This window comes from Bacillus rossius, chromosome 13 (assembly GCF_032445375.1).
Source record: "Bacillus rossius redtenbacheri isolate Brsri chromosome 13, Brsri_v3, whole genome shotgun sequence".
NCBI lineage: Eukaryota > Metazoa > Arthropoda > Insecta > Phasmatodea > Bacillidae > Bacillus > Bacillus rossius.
The window spans coordinates 5,349,776-5,368,226 of NC_086340.1; positions in this window are offsets into that span (position 1 = coordinate 5,349,776).

Sequence of the window (18,451 nt, forward strand, 5' to 3'; positions counted from 1 at the left end):
CGACAACCCACGGTAGGGAAATGCGACGACAAAAGGGAAAAAATTTACCTTCCCCAAAGCAACGCCCGACAGCTGTGAAAATATTCCATATCCCCCCCCCCCCCCTTTTGCCGACTCGTCGTTCTTGTTTCTTCAACGCGTCGAAATTTTCATTCAGCCTAATCACTCTTTAATTGGCCGTGGAACGAATCGTGTGTATTTTTTTTTTATGGTGAAGTGGCGGTGCTAATCGTGGCGTGAAAACAGATGTTCGCAGATGGCTGTTCCGTTATTCAAAAAGGTCTATCCCCCCCCCCCCAAAAAAAATCCGTTTTTTTCTTCCTTTTGATTTAAAATCCCTCGCTCTCATCAATGTAAAGCTGAAGCAATCTAAAAATTTGTCGGAGTGATTTACTGAACAAATCGGTGAAGCTTACCAGAGATACCAAATCGAAAAGACTGTTTTTTTTTTTTGCTTCTTCATGCAAAAAAATTTTTTTTTCCCAAAACTAAAAGAAAACAGTGCATTTTGTCAGCGCGTGTAATGTCATCACACGTAAAACGAAAGAAGGAAAAAATTGGATAAAAATTAAAAAAACAAAAGAAAAGAATAAACTTAGTTCTCTACATGCCAGTTTTTTTGCAGTCAATTAGTTTATAATGTATATTATTATAATATGTTTATTATTTTATACTGCAGAGGAAAAATAAAATAGTATTATTTACTGGGTAATGGGCAAACATTTATGAGAGGCAAAAATTTCGGGAAGTTTAATTTTTAAGAAGAGATTAGTTTTATATTTGTTGTCTTCACGATGCCGAATTTTACCAAAGTTAGTTTTAGATGCTTATTTTTCGTGTCATAAAATTAAGATATGTATTTATTACATTTTTATTCGCATTCTGTGATTTAGTTTGAACCTTACTGGTATATGAGTCACATGTGTTGACTACCTGATTTTTTTTAGTAAGTTAAGCTTATTTTTTATAAAGTAAATTTAATAAAATTTAATAATCAGTTTTCTCAATTTCTTCATAAACTTGAATAACTCAAAAATTAAATACGACTTAAATAATGATTTCGTTGCTGTTTCGCCTTTTACAGTAATAAGCTCATTTTCAGGCATCAATAAAAAAAATACACTTAAGAACTACGCTAAAAATAAAACCTTATATTTAGGAGGGAGTGATAATTGAAGTAGCTTATTGTAAGCAGTTTGTTTAGTACATAAATATACATTATTTTTTCAGTTTTACAGAAACACAAATATTTCTTACAAACCAAATAAATCGACAATAGCTTGAATTTCAAAGACAAACTTCCGTGCATTCTTATTAATTTTAGTGACGTAACGTTTTGTTGTCCTCGACTACTTTAAATTTTTTTATCTAGTAAATATATGTAATCAGTTCTCACCTAGCTTACCGAATATTAAAGTTACTTAAATTATATAGCCTAACCTTCATCAATTCTAATTTGCTTTTTCACAATTAACACATGAATTAAGCCTACTATACAGTTGGGAAATAAGGTAGTTCATAACATTTCACACAAGATGATTCTTTGAAGGGTTTTTCCGTTAAATACACGTAATGCACAGTTGGGTTCCTTACTTGCTTAGCCATCACTGTTGCTTAGCTCCTGTGGCTCTGACGTAACTGACTTGTCTACTGGAACTACACCAATGACAGTTATTATGCTTTGTTTTCTTGTCGCTAGTATTCCACTTGACAAGCGATGGCAGCAAAGAAAGTAAATAAACTACACTAAAGATAAAAAAAAGTATTGTTATTGGAGCACATAAGTCACGAATCCATTTGCTCAGACTAAACTGCAATTGTTCTTTTGTAAAGAGCATGTGGTCAGTAAAAGAAAATCGCTGGGATGCACTCGATACCAGAAATTAAGGACGGAATATAAAATTAGCTGTAACGAGGATAACTAGAAGGCGAATCTTTTTAACGACTGTTTCGTGCAATATGGCGTTCTGTTCGCGATTGTGCAGCAGTGTCGTTTACGAGGCGGAAAAACAACAGAGAGACTTTACTGTTCATTACGTGGACGGCCAGAGAGTTATTCCCCACCCATTCGCCTGGAGACACAACTGTTTGTGTTCCCCAGCAGGAGAAATAAAAAAAAATTAAAAAGATAAAATTCATTATGCGTGAACTGGAGCAAATGTATGAGAGTTATGCGCGCAGTAAAAACGCAATGTTGGTCTGAGAACAAAAACAAATTTTACTTTCGTAATGTATTTTTTAGTCTACCCAAAATTACCTTACTAATGAAATTTATTATTAAAAAGCTGTCGCCACAAATTCATTCGCGTGAACAGAATAATTCACACATTAAGTTATATACATCACAAGTCATTTTTTTTAAACTTTACAATAAAAATATGGATAATGATACTTGCTATTAGATTATGGTACAGTATATATTGCTCATAATATCATCAGAATCGTTTGACATCTCAATAAAATGTAGACTTAATCCTGGGATTACTTTTTTATTCCTGTTCAGCATGAACAGAGTTTGAATGAAATCATTTGGTAGAGACAGACAGAACACATAGTTTCAGTTACATTTGGTTTTGGCGTCTAATTTGATGACAGGATTAATGTTTTATGTTTAAAAATTTGAAAATTATTGAAATATAGTAATATTTATTTATGTATTTGTTTATTGATTAATGTTCAAATTTTAGGTATTATAACTGTTATATGGCTAAAACGTATTTTTTTTATTAGTGACGTTCGATACGCCACTTTATGCAAGTTCATATGTACAAAGTATGTCACATAAACTATCCTTCAAAATAAATCTCACTATTAAAATATTTATACTCAGGCATTCAAATAAAAATTATCTTGAAAAAAAAGGGGGGGGGGGGAGGGTGATTTAAGTAAATTTGTACTAATGAGAATCATTAAGAATGCAAGCAGTACTATAAAATTTACTGGGCACTACTTACTAGGAAATATAGATTTACGTGTCCCAATACTTTAATATTTGTTATCAGTTTATGTTTTTGCTAGTTTTTCACCAGTGGCTTCGCTTGTTAATATTTCAGAATAGTCATGTAAAATTCAGTGGAATTTCTCATATTTTTTTAATTCATTCTTTGATTTTTTTTTTTACAAATTTATAAAACTACACTGAAGAAAATTATTGAAGTTTAATTTTTAGGAAGATCAGAAGGATGTAAAAAGTCGTTTAATACACACTGTTACTGTTTATAGATAAGAAAGCAATAAATATGAGTGCTTATTTTTCGATTAATAGTGCCATCAGAATGATAAAGTATGCGTCATGTAACTTGTCTCAGATTTGACATTTCCCAAAACTAGTGCCGTTAGTGTACGTATCCGACTCTTGTTTGCGAACAACTTGATGTGGTCACGTTTGAAGTCACATACCATGTGTTTCTTTGCAAATTTCCATTCATGAAATGGGTACCACTAATGATTCTTTTGAAAATTGTCAAAATTTTTACACACATTACACGGAATAGTCTTAAATTCTATTGCAACTTTGCTCTTTGAAATTTTTACCACATCTTACGTTTTTTTTCAATATGGAAGGAATCATTACCTATACCTACATATAGATCATTAAAAAAAACTCTCAAACTACACATTCTTAAAAAAAAATTGGTTGTCTGTAAAGTCGGTTTACGGACGATAATTTAACGTGACAACGTCATAACAAAACATTGATGAAATGATTGCATACTTTATAAATAAAATTGAATCATTTTTATTTTAATAATAAAATAATAAATACTTGAAATTATAATAGTAATTTGATTTTTAAAATGCGAGAATAATTTTAACCTTTATTGCCGAAATTGTTGTTGCAATAAGCAATGAAAACCGCATTAACTTTACACTTCACCTTATAAAAAGTCGAGTGGAAGAGAGATAGATGCGGCGCAAGCGTACAATGAGCGTAACGGGACACAGCGTAACGGAACAATGTGCGTAACGGGACACTTTTTCGTGCGTGCAGCCGGCGTTCATCGATTTGTTAGACTTTGTCACATCAAAATATTTTTTTTATGTTTTAATTTTTTTTTTTTTTCACGGAACTAACCCTAATACGGTTTCGAACAACCTTATTATTCCCGTTACGTCCAAGACATTCCGTGTCCGTACAACGCCGTCGGGTTCCCGTTACACAGAACACAGTCCAAGTTCGGCGGGGCATCCTGTCGTGTATGGCCTCCTTCGAGTCTCGGACCATATCCCGACAGGACAATGTGTCAGGCGACGTGTAATCGAGAAAGGATGCGACCTCATATGCCAATGTTCAGTTTCACGACGTGGCCCCTTTTTCTCATTTATGAGCGCCGAGCAGACAGACCCTCATGTGGTGGATGTGGTCTCCTGCGCCTTGAACTTGACGGACACCGTTGAAAAAAATTTCACCTTCACTTTTACGAAGAACGCCTGTCACGGATTATCCATGGATCTTCGTAAACTTATGGACACTTGAGTTGGCTTTCTTTGAACATCAATCCAATAAATAAATAAATAAAACTTCTAACAATGATAACCCTTCAAAACATTGTGAAGATCACTCTTCTTCTGTTCCAGTGTTCGTTTACCTTTTGTTTTAAAACGTAAATCTACCATATTCAGTTATTTGATATTACAAATAACTCTTCCGTTTATTTGAGGTTGAATCTCCGTTGAAAAGTCCATGAAGAACGCTGATCAGGGATTATCCATGGATCTTCATAAACATACGGACACTTGAGTTGGCTTTCTTTGAACATCAATACAAAAAAAATCTTCTTATAATGATAACCTTTCAAAAACTTGTGAAGATCACTCTTCAACTGTTCAAGTGTTCGTTCTCTGTTTTTTGTTTTAAAACTTAAATCAAAATACGACGGAGTTTCTACGAAGATTCAGTTATTTGTTATTACAAGAAACTCTTCCGTTTATTCGAGGTTGATTCTCCGTTGAAAAGTCCATGAATTTACTAAAAATTTCTAGCAGTGTAGAATCCCACTAAACCCAATGAAAATTACTGTGCGGGATCTGTTTGTACAAGTACATGGCAAATAAATATTTACTTTAGACAAAGCTTAAAAAATATATACATATCTTTCACGGTGGCTTTAAGACAACAGAACCTTCCTGTCTTGGAGTTTTAAATGTACATCTTCACAAATTAATCTTACAGTTTTAGTATTCATAAAACACTTATTATTGTTGTTGAGTTCTCGTCAATCCTTTCCCCATGCGACCTTTGCTGTCATCTTTAAGTCTATGTGGATAAACACGTGACGAATATAGCATTTTTTTTGTCGTTAGTTATCAGACAAATTGAAATCCACTTGAAACAGACTTGGGTAGATCAGACTTCCCGTTGAGGTGATAATATTAGCCCTTCGCCTGTTCACACTGTTGGTTAATTTTTTTTTACATAGGCCTGTAATCAGGAAAGGGAACATATTTAAATAGTTACATGTATGATTTTTCACTTAAGGGAACAAAAAATTACCAAACGAAACCTTGTGGTAATATTATAGATCTTAGACATTCATGGCCAGAGAATTAACTACCTATTGTAGTTTATGGTTGAGTCCCCAACGTTTCGGCATGTCTTGTAGCAGTCATCTTCAAAGGCTATTTAGTAACTGAATTGTTTTTTGGCACAGTATTTGTGTAGAGCCATTTCACATCCAAGCATAATTTCCATAGTCAGTTATTGTTGCATGATGTTAAATAACCGACTAGTATACCTATATGAAAATATCTAATTCATAAAACATTAAAAGACTTAAAAAGCTGTTAGCTATTACGCGTTACTCGTTAAACCGAGCCACCAACAACGCAGAAAGTTCATGTTTATAGTTGTAGTGTTGTGACCTTACACCGTGTTCGGGACTGGTCGTGCACTAACAACCGGAACAAAAAAAACCAACAAACATCTGCCGTAACAAACCAGCCTTCGTCACATCCGACGACCTTGAAAGCCACCTTAGTCGGTCCTCCTCCCAACCAGCTTCGTGTCTCGCGGGTCTTTCGTCCAGTTGGAGATGTTCCGTGGCTACCACTGCGGGTCTTTCTTCCAGTTGGAGAGTTTCAGTGGCTACTACTACGGGTATTTCGTCCAGTTGGAGAGGTTCCGTGCTACCTCAACAGGTCTTTCGTCCAGTTGGAGAGGTTCCGTGGCTACCTCAACGGGACTTTCGTCCAGTTGGAGAGGTTCCGTGGCTACCACTATGGGTCTTTCGTCCAGTTGGAGAGGCTCCGTGGCTACCTCAACGGGTCTTTCGTCCAGTTGGAGATGTTTGTGGCTACCTCAACGGGTTTTTCGTCCAGTTGGAGAGGTTCCGTGGCTACCTCAACGGGTTTTTCGTCCAGTTGGAGAGGTTCCGTGCTACCTCAACGGGTCTTTCGTCTAGTTGGAGAGGTTCCGTGGCTACGTCAATGGGACTTTCATCCAGTTGGAGAGATTCCGTGGCTACCACTACGGGTCTTTCGTCCAGTTGGAGAGGTTCCGTGGCTACCTCAAAGGGTCTTTCGTCCAGTTGGAGAGGTTCCGTGCTACCTCAACAGGTCTTTCGTCCAGTTGGAGAGGTTCCGTGCTACCTCAACAGGTCTTTCGTCCAGTTGGAGAGGTTCCGTGGCTACCTCAACGGGTCTTTCGTCCAGTTGGAGAGGTTCCGTGCTACCTCAACAGGTCTTTCGTCCAGTTGGAGAGGTTCCGTGCTACCTCAACGGGACTTTCGTCCAGTTGGAGAGGTTCCCTGGCTACCACTATGGGTCTTTCGTCCAGTTGGAGAGGCTCCGTGGCTACCTCAACAGGTCTTTCGTCCAGTTGGAGATGTTTGTGGCTACCTCAACGGGTTTTTCGTCCAGTTGGAGAGGTTCCGTGGCTACCTCAACGGGATTTTCGTCCAGTTGGAGAGGTTCTGTGCTACCTCAACGGGTCTTTCGTCCAGTTGGAGAGGTTCTGTGGCTACCTCAACGGGTCTATCGTCCAGTTGGAGAGGTTCCGTGGCTACCACTACGGGTCTTTCGTCCAGTTGGAGAGGTTCCGTGGCTACCACTACGAGTCTTTCGTCCAGTTGGAGAGGTTCCATGGCTACCACTACGGGTCTTTCGTCCAGTTGGAGAGGTTCCGTGGCTACCTCAACGGGACTTTCGTCTAGTTGGAGAGGTTCCGTGGCTACGTCAATGGGACTTTCATCCAGTTGGAGAGATTCCGTGGCTACCACTACGGGTCTTTCGTCCAGTTGGAGAGGTTCCGTGGCTACCTCAAAGGGTCTTTCGTCCAGTTGGAGAGGTTCCGTGCTACCTCAACAGGTCTTTCGTCCAGTTGGAGAGGTTCCGTGCTACCTCAACAGGTCTTTCGTCTAGTTGGAGAGGTTCCGTGGCTACCTCAACGGGTCTTTCGTCCAGTTGGAGAGGTTCCGTGCTACCTCAACAGGTCTTTCGTCCAGTTGGAGAGGTTCCGTGCTACCTCAACGGGACTTTCGTCCAGTTGGAGAGGTTCCGTGGCTACCACTATGGGTCTTTCGTCCAGTTGGAGAGGCTCCGTGGCTACCTCAACAGGTCTTTCGTCCAGTTGGAGATGTTTGTGGCTACCTCAACGGGTTTTTCGTCCAGTTGGAGAGGTTCCGTGGCTACCTCAACGGGATTTTCGTCCAGTTGGAGAGGTTCTGTGCTACCTCAACGGGTCTTTCGTCCAGTTGGAGAGGTTCCGTGGCTACCTCAACAGGTCTATCGTCCTGTTGGAGAGGTTCCGTGGCTACCACTACGGGTCTTTAGTCCAGTTGGAGAGGTTCCGTGGCTACCACTACGGGTCTTTCGTCCAGTTGGAGAGGTTCCGTGGCTACCACTACGGGTCTTTCGTCCAGTTGGAGAGGTTCCGTGGCTACCACTACGGGTCTTTCGTCCAGTTGGAGAGGTTCCGTGGCTACCTCAACGGGACTTTCGTCTAGTTGGAGAGGTTCCGTGGCTACCTCAACGGGACTTTCGTCCAGTTGTAGAGGATCCGTGGCTACCACTACGGGTCTTTCGTCTAGTTGGAGAGGTTCCGTGGCTACCTCAACGGGACTTTCGTCCAGTTGTAGAGGTTCCGTGGATACCACTACGGGTCTATCGTCCAGTTGGAGAGGTTCCGTGGCTACCACTACGGGTCTTTCGTCCAGTTGGAGAGGTTCCGTGGCTACCTCAACGGGTCTATCGTCCAGTTGGAGAGGTTCCGTGGCTACCTCAACGGGACTTTCGTCCAGTTGGAGAGGTTCCGTGGCTACCTCAACGGGACTTTCGTCCAGTTGGAGAGGTTCCGTGGCTACCTCAACGGGACTTTCGTCCAGTTGGAGAGGTTACGTGGCTACCTCAACGGGACTTTCGACCAGTTGGAGAGGTTCCGTGGCTACCACTACGGGACTTTCGTCCAGTTGGAGAGGTTCCGTGGCTACCACTACAGGTCTTTCGTCCAGTTGGAGAGGTTCCGTGGCTACCACTACGGGTCTTTCGTCCAGTTGGAGAGGTTCCGTGGCTACCTCAACGGGACTTTCGTCTAGTTGGAGAGGTTCCGTGGCTACGTCAATGGGACTTTCATCCAGTTGGAGAGATTCCGTGGCAACCACTACGGGTCTTTCGTCCAGTTGGAGAGGTTCCGTGGCTACCTCAAAGGGTCTTTCGTCCAGTTGGAGAGGTTCCGTGCTACCTCAACAGGTCTTTCGTCCAGTTGGAGAGGTTCCGTGCTACCTCAACAGGTCTTTCGTCTAGTTGGAGAGGTTCCGTGGCTACCTCAACGGGTCTTTCGTCCAGTTGGAGAGGTTCCGTGCTACCTCAACAGGTCTTTCGTCCAGTTGGAGAGGTTCCGTGCTACCTCAACGGGACTTTCGTCCAGTTGGAGAGGTTCCGTGGCTACCACTATGGGTCTTTCGTCCAGTTGGAGAGGTTCCGTGGCTACCACTACGGGTCTTTCGTCCAGTTGGAGAGGTTCCGTGGCTACCTCAACGGGACTTTCGTCTAGTTGGAGAGGTTCCGTGGCTACCTCAACGGGACTTTCGTCCAGTTGTAGAGGATCCGTGGCTACCACTACGGGTCTTTCGTCTAGTTGGAGAGGTTCCGTGGCTACCTCAACGGGACTTTCGTCCAGTTGTAGAGGTTCCGTGGATACCACTACGGGTCTATCGTCCAGTTGGAGAGGTTCCGTGGCTACCACTACGGGTCTTTCGTCCAGTTGGAGAGGTTCCGTGGCTACCTCAACGGGTCTATCGTCCAGTTGGAGAGGTTCCGTGGCTACCTCAACGGGACTTTCGTCCAGTTGGAGAGGTTCCGTGGCTACCTCAACGGGACTTTCGTCCAGTTGGAGAGGTTCCGTGGCTACCTCAACGGGACTTTCGTCCAGTTGGAGAGGTTACGTGGCTACCTCAACGGGACTTTCGACCAGTTGGAGAGGTTCCGTGGCTACCACTACGGGACTTTCGTCCAGTTGGAGAGGTTCCGTGGCTACCACTACAGGTCTTTCGTCCAGTTGGAGAGGTTCCGTGGCTACCACTACGGGTCTTTCGTCCAGTTGGAGAGGTTCCGTGGCTACCTCAACGGGACTTTCGTCTAGTTGGAGAGGTTCCGTGGCTACGTCAATGGGACTTTCATCCAGTTGGAGAGATTCCGTGGCAACCACTACGGGTCTTTCGTCCAGTTGGAGAGGTTCCGTGGCTACCTCAAAGGGTCTTTCGTCCTGTTGGAGAGGTTCCGTGCTACCTCAACAGGTCTTTCGTCCAGTTGGAGAGGTTCCGTGCTACCTCAACAGGTCTTTCGTCTAGTTGGAGAGGTTCCGTGGTACCTCAACGGGTCTTTCGTCCAGTTGGAGAGGTTCCGTGCTACCTCAACAGGTCTTTCGTCCAGTTGGAGAGGTTCCGTGCTACCTCAACGGGACTTTCGTCCAGTTGGAGAGGTTCCGTGGCTACCACTATGGGTCTTTCGTCCAGTTGGAGAGGCTCCGTGGCTACCTCAACAGGTCTTTCGTCCAGTTGGAGATGTTTGTGGCTACCTCAACGGGTTTTTCGTCCAGTTGGAGAGGTTCCGTGGCTACCTCAACGGGATTTTCGTCCAGTTGGAGAGGTTCTGTGCTACCTCAACGGGTCTTTCGTCCAGTTGGAGAGGTTCCGTGGCTACCTCAACAGGTCTATCGTCCAGTTGGAGAGGTTCCGTGGCTACCACTACGGGTCTTTAGTCCAGTTGGAGAGGTTCCGTGGCTACCACTACGGGTCTTTCGTCCAGTTGGAGAGGTTCCGTGGCTACCACTACGGGTCTTTCGTCCAGTTGGAGAGGTTCCGTGGCTACCACTACGGGTCTTTCGTCCAGTTGGAGAGGTTCCGTGGCTACATCAACGGGACTTTCGTCTAGTTGGAGAGGTTCCGTGGCTACCTCAACGGGACTTTCGTCCAGTTGTAGAGGATCCGTGGCTACCACTACGGGTCTTTCGTCTAGTTGGAGAGGTTCCGTGGCTACCTCAACGGGACTTTCGTCCAGTTGTAGAGGTTCCGTGGCTACCACTACGGGTCTATCGTCCAGTTGGAGAGGTTCCGTGGCTACCACTACGGGTCTTTCGTCCAGTTGGAGAGGTTCCGTGGCTACCTCAACGGGTCTATCGTCCAGTTGGAGAGGTTCCGTGGCTACCTCAACGGGACTTTCGTCCAGTTGGAGAGGTTCCGTGGCTACCTCAACGGGACTTTCTACCAGTTGGAGAGGTTCCGTGGCTACCTCAACGGGACTTTCGTCCAGTTGGAGAGGTTACGTGGCTACCTCAACGGGACTTTCGACCAGTTGGAGAGGTTCCGTGGCTACCACTACGGGTCTTTCGTCCAGTTGGAGAGGTTCCGTGGCTACCTCAACGGGACTTTCGTCCAGTTGGAGAGGTTCCGTGGCTACCTCAACGGGACTTTCGTCCAGTTGGAGAGGTTCCGTGGCTACCTCAACGGGACTTTCGTCCAGTTGGAGATGTTTGTGGCTACCTCAACGGGTTTTTCGTCCAGTTGGAGAGGTTCCATGGCTACCTCAACGGGTTTTTCGTCCAGTTGGAGAGGTTCCGTGCTACCTCAACGGGTCTTTCGTCTAGTTGGAGAGGTTCTGTGGCTACGTCAACGGGTCTTTCGTCCAGTTGGAGAGGTTCCGTGCTACCTCAACAGGTCTTTCGTCCAGTTGGAGAGGTTCCGTGGCTACCACTACGGGTCTTTCGTCCAGTTGGAGAGGTTCTGTGGCTACCACTACGGGTCTATCGTCCAGTTGGAGAGGTTCCGTGGCTACCACTACGGGTCTTTCGTCCAGTTGGAGAGGTTCCGTGGCTACCTCAACGGGACTTTCGTCCAGTTGGAGAGGTTCCGTGGCTACCTCAACGGGACTTTCGTCCAGTTGGAGAGGTTCCGTGGCTACCTCAACGGGTCTTTCGTCTAGTTGGAGAGGTTCCGTGGCTACCACTACTGGTCTTTCGTCCAGTTGGAGAGGTTCCGTGCTACCTCAACGGGTCTTTCGTCCAGTTAGAGAGGTTCCGTGGCTACCTCTACGGGTCTATCGTCCAGTTGGAGAGGTTCCGTGGCTACAACTACGGGTCTTTCGTCCAGTTGGAGAGGTTCCGTGCTACCTCAACAGGTCTTTCGTCCAGTTGGAGAGGTTCCGTGGCTACCACTACGGGTCTTTCGTCCAGTTGGAGAGGTTCCGTGGCTACCACTACGGGTCTTTCGTCTAGTTGGAGAGGTTCCGTGGCTACCACTACGGGTCTTTCGTCCAGTTGGAGAGGTTCCGTGCTACCTCAACAGGTCTTTCGTCCAGTTGGAGAGGTTCCGTGGCTACCACTACGGGTCTTTCGTCCAGTTGGAGAGGTTCCGTGGCTACCACTACAGGTCTATCCTCCAGTTGGAGAGGTTCCGTGGCTACCACTACGTGTTTTTCGTCCAGTTGGAGAGGTTCCGTGCTACCTCAACGGGTCTTTCGTCTAGTTGGAGAGGTTCCGTGGCTACCACTACGTGTCTTTCGTCCAGTTGGAGAGGTTCCGTGGCTACCTCAACGGGACGTTCGTCCAGTTGGAGAGGTTCCGTGGCTACCTCAACGGGACTTTCGTCCAGTTGGAGAGGTTCCGTGGCTACCTCAATGGGACTTTCGTCCAGTTGGAGAGGTTCCGTGGCTACCTCAACGGGACTTTCGTCCAGTTGGAGAGGTTCCGTGGCTACCACTACGGGACTTTCGTCCAGTTGGAGAGGTTCCGTGGCTACCACTACGGGTCTTTCGTCCAGTTGGAGAGTTTCCGTGGCTACCACTACGGGTCTTTCGTCCAGTTGGAGAGGTTCCGTGGCTACCTCAACGGGACTTTCGTCCAGTTGGAGATGTTCCGTGGCTACCTCAACGGGACTTTCGTCCAGTTGGAGAGGTTCCGTGGGTACCTCAACGGGACTTTCGTCCAGTTGGAGAGGTTCCGTGGCTACCACTATGGGTCTTTCGTCTAGTTGGAGAGGTATCCGTGGCTACGTCAATGGGACTTTCGTCCAGTTGGAGAGGCTCCGTGGCTACCTCAATGGGTCTTTCGTCCAGTTGGAGAGGCTCCGTGGCTACCTCAACGGGTCTTTCGTCCAGTTGGAGATGTTTGTGGCTACCTCAACGGGTTTTTCGTCCAGTTGGAGAGGTTCCGTGGCTACCTCAACGGGTTTTTCGTCCAGTTGGAGAGGTTCCATGCTACCTCAACGGGTCTTTCGTCTAGTTGGAGAGGTTCCGTGGCTACGTCAACGGGTCTTTCGTCCAGTTGGAGAGGTTCCGTGCTACCTCAACAGGTCTTTCGTCCAGTTGGAGAGGTTCCGTGGCTACCACTACGGGTCTTTCGTCCAGTTGGAGAGGTACCGTGGCTACCTCAACAGGTCTTTCGTCCAGTTGGAGAGGTTCCGTGGCTACCTCAACGGGACTTTCGTCCAGTTGGAGAGGTTCCATGGCTACCACTATGGGTCTTTCGTCTAGTTGGAGAGGTTCCGTGGCTACGTCAATGGGACTTTCGTCCAGTTGGAGAGGCTCCGTGGCTACCTCAACGGGTCTTTCGTCAAGTTGGAGATGTTTGTGGCTACCTCAACGGGTTTTTCGTCCAGTTGGAGAGGTTCCGTGGCTACCTCAACGGGTTTTTCGTCCAGTTGGAGAGGTTCCGTGCTACCTCAACGGGTCTTTCGTCCAGTTGGTGAGGTTCCGTGCTACCTCAACGGGTCTTTCGTCTAGTTGGAGAGGTTCCGTGGCTACGTCAATGGGACTTTCGTCCAGTTGGAGAGATTCCGCTGCTACCACTACGGGTCTTTCGTCCAGTTGGAGAGGTTTCGTGGCTACCTCAACGGGATTTTCGTCCAGTTGGAGAGGTTCTGTGCTACCTCAACGGGTCTTTCGTCCAGTTGGAGAGGTTCCGTGGCTACCTCAACGGGACTTTCGTCCAGTTGGAGAGGTTCCGTGGCTACCTCAACGGGATTTTCGTCTAGTTGGAGAGGTTCCGTGGCTACCTCAACGGGACTTTCGTCCAAATGGAGAGGTTCCGTGGCTACCACTACAGGTCTTTCGTCCAGTTGGAGAGGTTCCGTGGCTACCACTACGGGTCTTTCGTCCAGTTGGAGAGGTTCCGTGGCTACCTCAACGGGTATTTCGTCCAGTTGGAGAGGTTCCGTGGCTACCTCAACGGGTCTTTCGTCCAGTTGGAGAGGCTCCGTAGCTACCTCAACGGGTCTTTCGTCCAGTTGGAGATGTTTGTGGCTACCTCAACGGGTTTTTCGTCCAGTTGGAGAGGTTCCGTGGCTACCTCAACGGGTTTTTCGTCCAGTTGGAGAGGTTCCGTGCTACCTCACCGGGTCTTTCGTCTAGTTGGAGAGGTTCTGTGGCTACATCAATGGGACTTTCGTCCAGTTGGAGAGATTCCGTGGCTACCACTACGTGTCTTTCGTCCAGTTGGAGAGGTTCCGTGGCTACCACTACGGATCTTTCGTCCAGTTGGAGAGGTTCCGTGGCTACCTCAATGGTTCTTTCGTCCAGGTGGAGAGGTTCCGTGGCTACCTCAACGGGATTTTCGTCCAGTTGGAGAGGTTCTGTGCTACCTCAACGGGTCTTTCGTCCAGTTGGAGAGGTTCCGTGGCTACGTCAATGGGACTTTCGTCCAGTTGGAGAGGTTCCGTGGCTACCTCAACGGGACTTTCGTCCAGTTGGAGATGTTCCGTGGCTACCTCAACGAGACTTTCGTCCAGTTGGAGAGGTTCCGTGGCTACCACTACGGGTCTTTCGTCCAGTTGGAGAGGTTCCGTGGCTACCATTACGGGTCTTTCGTCCAGTTGGAGAGGTTCCGTGGCTACCTCAACGGGACTTTCGTCCAGTTGGAGAGGTTCCGTGGCTACCTCAACGGGACTTTCGTCCAGTTGGAGAGGTTACGTGGCTACCTCAACGGGACTTTCGTCCAGTTGGAGAGGTTCCGTGGCTACCTCAACGGGTCTTCGTCCAGTTGGGGAGGCTCCGTGGCTACCTCAACGGGTCTTTCGTCTAGTTGGAGATGTTTGTGGCTACCTCAATGGGTTTTTCGTCCAGTTAGAGAGGTTCCGTGGCTACCTCAACGGGTTTTTCGTCCAGTTGGAGAGGTTCCGTGCTACCTCAACGGGTCTTTCGTCTAGTTGGAGAGGTTCTGTGGCTACATCAATGGGACTTTCGTCCAGTTGGAGAGATTCCGTGGCTACCACTACGTGTCTTTCGTCCAGTTGGAGAGGTTCCGTGGCTACCACTACGGATCTTTCGTCCAGTTGGAGAGGTTCCGTGGCTACCTCAATGGTTCTTTCGTCCAGGTGGAGAGGTTCCGTGGCTACCTCAATGGGATTTTCGTCCAGTTGGAGAGGTTCTGTGCTACCTCAACGGGTCTTTCGTCCAGTTGGAGAGGTTCCGTGGCTACGTCAATGGGACTTTCGTCCAGTTGGAGAGGTTCCGTGGCTACCTCAACGGGACTTTCGTCCAGTTGGAGAGGTTCCGTGGCTACCTCAACGAGACTTTCGTCCAGTTGGAGAGGTTCCGTGGCTACCACTACGGGTCTTTCGTCCAGTTGGAGAGGTTCCGTGGCTACCATTACGGGTCTTTCGTCCAGTTGGAGAGGTTCCGTAGCTACCTCAACGAGACTTTCGTCCAGTTGGAGAGGTTCCGTGGCTACCACTACGGGTCTTTCGTCCAGTTGGAGAGGTTCCGTGGCTACCACTACGGGTTTTTCGTCCAGTTGGAGAGGTTCCGTGGCTACCACTACGGGTCTTTCGTCCAGTTGGAGAGGTTCCGTGGCTACCACTACGGGTCTTTCGTCCAGTTGGAGAGGTTCCGTGGCTACCACTACGGGTCTTTCGTCCAGTTGGAGAGGTTCCGTGGCTACCACTACGGATCTTTCATCCAGTTGGAGAGGTTCCGTGACTACCACTACAGCCGCTGTCACACCGCAACACACATCGTAACAGGGACGATATGGGGAAAACTGGCGAGAAATGCGCGTGGAGTGTACTAACGGTTTTTAAGTGCGTGGAACTAGTTTACAGTAGCGGAAATCAAGCAGTGTAAGAGTGTAAAATTTGCTTGGAAGCAATGCAGTAAAATGCCTCGTGCTTCGCCAATGCTAAATGGCTAGATTTACCTTTATGTTTTTCTATTACTATATTATCTGTCATTTCTCGCCTCCATTCCCGTATAAAAGCCATGCACGACGGGTAATAATAAACGCAGTATGAATGGATTTCGTGTTCCTTCATCAAAGAAAGTCGGACAGATAACCTCAAACATGTTTCCGATCCGGCCCCACTATCAAAGTTTACTATTGGACTGCGTTCGTTCAAACTTTTCTAATTCAATCTCGATTTTTAAACTAACACGATTCGTTTCAGTACTATAATGTAAAATTTGAAATTGTTATGATCTTTGTTCATTTGTTAACCACCTGTAATATTAAATCACATTAATTCTGATTAAAATTTATTTCAAAGGAAATCTCGTAACTGGCTACAACAACCAATTATTTTAATGAAATCATTTCACGACAGCAGCGTGTTTTTTTTTCCTGCGGTGGTTGGCTTTGTTGAATTAAACTTAATCAGAAGCTTACTTTATCTTAAATGCTTTCCCTATTGTTTGCAACACGCCAATTATTCAGTACTAACTTCGAAGGCACTCATATCAACATTGTAAAGCACTTTAGACTATATGTCTTGTTTATGTTTTCAATTAATTTTTTTTTTTCGTGACGAACACGAAGTCGATGTTAGTCAGTTTAAACCTTACTCAACCTGCACTGAATATCTGCGTATGTTGTCTCCTAATTCATTACTTTCTGCTCGGTGTTTCTTAGTATGTTGTTGTAGTATAACTTAGCACACGATTATCTTTGAAAGATTTGTGCAATGGGAGTGCATGACGTGATGTAAGTTTTTGGACATACGCCATTGCTAAGCAATTTTTCTGTAGGGAAAAAATAATAAATAAATATAATAAATAAATAAAAATACCCAAAGACAAAAAACACAAACTAAGCAAAAAATTGCTGTTGTCAACATTTTTATTTTTATTTATTTATTATTTTTCTTCTACAGAAAAGTGCTTAGCAATGGCGTATGTACAAAAACTTACATCAAGTTAGCACACGATACTTCACTGATGGAGTCGTGATTTAAGCTAACTGCCATAACTACCGCAGACATTGTACAGAACAACATTGTTCGTATACGTCCGAGTGGACGTACGTTTAGGTCCTGTCCCGCTGTAAGACGTTCAATTCCAACTCCTTCCAATGAAGTTGACAAAACAATGTTGGAGGGTTACGACATTAAAAGGGAGTGATTGCCCTATTATGGTCTAGTCTGAGAGAGAGTAGTTTTGTCACCCCAAAAGTTGTTACTACGCGGTTTTTTGAATGCACACCGTGTCACTGATATCTAGAGACCGGAAAAATTCGCGGATTCCTTTCGAGACAGGCTGGAATCCAAACTCGTTTAGCTTAATGCTGTGTCAGTGATTGGACCGCAATTTACTTGAAGGACTCTGAGCCAATGGCAAACACTCAACAAAAGAAGTATCGAATCATAAGAATCACAGTAAACAGGTGTCCCGAGTCGGTAGCCAATGACCAGGTGATAGTTGCCCGAGTACATGGAGAATCGTGGAGTCTATTCTAGTGGTCATTGAAACCGCGAATTTTTCCAGTCCCTACTGATATCCGATCTGGGGGAAAAATATGTTTAATAGTAGGGGGAGCGGGTGGATACTGGACCACTTCAGAATCGACACAAAGTGGAGCCAGTTGGACAGAGGGCTCCCCTTCCCCCTCCACCTCCAAGGGCAGCCAACAATCATTTTTTGCTATTGTTATATTGTCGAAATACGGTGTAGCTTCTACGAAGATTCAGTTATTTGAAACTACGAAGAACTCTTAGTTTATTTGAGTTAAAATTCTTCGTTGAAAAAAAAAACTGTAAATTTACTGTCATTTCTAACGGTGCGCGCGGGTGGTGAATCAACGACGTTTCGCGAACGCCCTTCGAGGGAGTTACGTCCGGAATGTTTCTGCTCCTGGGGTTTGTCGTCGCCGCCATTCCGACAACTATGAAACAACACTGCTGCGTTGCCAGTGTTGCCAGTTGTGACGGAGATAACTCGCTACTCGCACACGAGTTACTTCAGAGAGAGAGAGAGAGAGAAGTAGGTTTTATGCGTGCCAAACACGTTGACGCCGTGTCGCGGAGAATTTTTTTTTTATTTTTATCCGCCACCGCGTTGCACTTTCCACCCCCGTCACCATGCCTGTGTTGTATAAATTTCTGTTTCAGACTCGAAAGAAGCGCGGTTGTGGCCCACGCATGTTTTTCAAGTTAGCTCATGAACACGTTCTTCCACAAACAACCACCACCACCCACCCCCCTCATTAGTAGTTGTTTTTATAACGCGTGTACCTTTATGGCCCGTCAGCATGGCTCTGCGCCTGTAACCTTTGTTTTAACACCCTGCTGAAAAAAAAAAAAAAGTAAATTAGCAAGTACTGCGACTGTTCACAAAAACAGAGGATGTCCTTACCTTTTTTTAAGGCTGCCTCCAGTAAATCATAAAATAAATAAATAAATATATATATCTGACAAACAATATGCAAACTTCTAGTTACTTTTGCATCACATGCTCGGAATTTTTTTTTGTAAATTTATGTGCTAGAAAATGTTAGCCATTTTTTATAGTTAAACTCTTTACCAAATTGTGTCATAGTTACAGACCAAAACTAAATATTCTGTATTTCACAGTTGTATTGTGCATACAACTGTCCTAATATTTAATTTTGAAATATATCTACATAAAGAGATGGATAAAATAAATAAATAAATGTGTGTGAGTCTTTGAGTACTCGCTAGTGATGTGTAACATCTAACCTCGGTAACGAGGAGATTAATGTGATCTCATTTTGCAAATACACAAATCATGCGAAATT